Source organism: Dama dama, chromosome 18, assembly GCF_033118175.1.
Source record: "Dama dama isolate Ldn47 chromosome 18, ASM3311817v1, whole genome shotgun sequence".
In the NCBI taxonomy this organism is placed as follows: domain Eukaryota; kingdom Metazoa; phylum Chordata; class Mammalia; order Artiodactyla; family Cervidae; genus Dama; species Dama dama.
In genome coordinates, this window is record NC_083698.1 from 39,563,383 (window position 1) to 39,565,428 (window position 2,046).

The following is a 2,046-nucleotide window of genomic DNA, read 5'->3' on the forward strand; positions in this document are numbered from 1 at the left end:
TTTCCTGAGACATACAGCAAATTCCCCTTGGTTAACTATTTTACATATGGTAATGTAGGTTTCCAAGTTACTCTTTCCATACATCTCACCCTCTTCTCCCCTCTCCCCATGTCCATAAGTCTACTCTCTATGTCTGTTTCTACATTATTACCCTGTAAATAAATTCTTCAGTACCATTTTTTGAGATTCCATATATATGTGTTACAATAATATATTTATCTTTCTCCTTCTGACTCACTTCACTCCGTACAATAGGTTCTAGGTTCATCCACCTCATCAGAACTGACTCAAGTGTGTTCCTTTTTATGGGTGAGTAACATTCCATTGTGTGTATGTACCACAGCTTCTTGATCCATTCAACTGTCGATGGACATGTAGGTTGTTTCCATGTTCTAGCTATGGTAAATGAACTGCAACGGACAATGCGATACATGTGTCTTTTTCAATCTTGATTTCCCCAGGGTATATGCCTAGGAGTGGGGTTGATGGGTCATATGGTGGTTTTATTCATGGTTTTTAAAGGAATCTCCATACTGTCTTCCATAGTGGCTGCATCAATTTACATTCCCACCAACAGTGCAAGAGCGTTCCCTTTTCTCCACACTCTGCAGCATTTATCGTTTGTAGACTTTTTGATGATGGCCATTCCGACTGCTGTGAGGTGATATCTTATGGTTTTGATTTGCATTTCTCTAATAATGAGAGATGGTGAGCGTTTTTTTCATGTGTTTGTTAGCCACCTGTGTCTTCTTTGGAAAAATATTTGCTTAGGTCTTTTTCCCACTTTGTAATTGCGTTGCTTGTTTTTCTGGCATTGAGTTGTATAGCTGCTCATATATTTTGGAAATTAATCCCTTATCAGTTGTCTCATTTGCTATTATTTTCTCCCATTCTGAGGGTTATCTTTTCACCTTGCTTGTGGCTCAGACAGTAAACGTGTCTGCCTACAATGCAGGAGACCTGGGTTCGATCCCTTGGTTGGGAAGATCCCCTGGAGAAGGTAATGGCAACCCACTCCATTACTCTTGCCTGGAAAATCCCATGGACGGAGGAGCAAAGAGTTGGATAGAACTGAGTGACTTCACTTTCACTTTCACACTTTCCCTTGCTGTGCAAAAGATGCTAAATTTAATGAGGTTCCATTTGTTTAGTTTTGTTTTTATTTCCATTACTCTAGGAGGTGGGTCATAGAGGATCTTACTTTGATTTATGTCATTGAGTGTTCTGCCTATGTTTTCCTCTAAGAGTTTTATAGTTTCTGGTCTTACATTTAAGTCTTTAATCCATTTTGAGTTTATCATTGTGTATGCTGTTTGGAAATGTTCTAGTATCATTTGTTTACATTTAGCTATTCAGTTTTCCCAGCACAATTTATTGAAGAGGCTGTCTTTGCCCCACTGTATATTCTTGCCTCCTTTGTCAAAATAACATACCCATAGATGTATGGGTTTATTTCTTGGCTTTCTATCTTGTTCCGTTGGTCTATATTTCTGTTTTTGTGTCAGTATCATGCTGTTTTGGTGACTGTAGCTTTGTAGTATAACCCAAATTCAGGAAGGTTGATTCCTCCAGCTCCATTCTTCTATCTCAAGACTGCTTTGGCTATTCAGGGTCTTTTGTATTTCCCTATGAATTGTGAAGATTTTTTTGTTCTAGTTGTGTGAAAAATGCCATTGGTAACTAGATAGATTGATCACATAGAATCTGTAGATTGCATTTGGTATTATAATCATTTTCACAATATTGATTCTTCCTATTCAGGAACATGGAATATCTCTCCATTTGTTTATATCATCTTTGATTTCGTTCATCAGTGTCTTATAATTTTCTGTGTACAGTTCTTTTGTCTCTTTAGGTAAGTTTATTCCTAGATATTTAATTCCTTTAGTTGCAATGGTGAATGGGATTGATTCCTTAATTTCTCTTTCTGATTTTTCTTTGTTAGTATATAGAAATGCATGTTATTTCTGTGTATTGATTTTGTATCCTGCAACTTTGCTAAGTTCACTGATTAGCTCTAATAATTTTGTGATACTACCTTTAGGG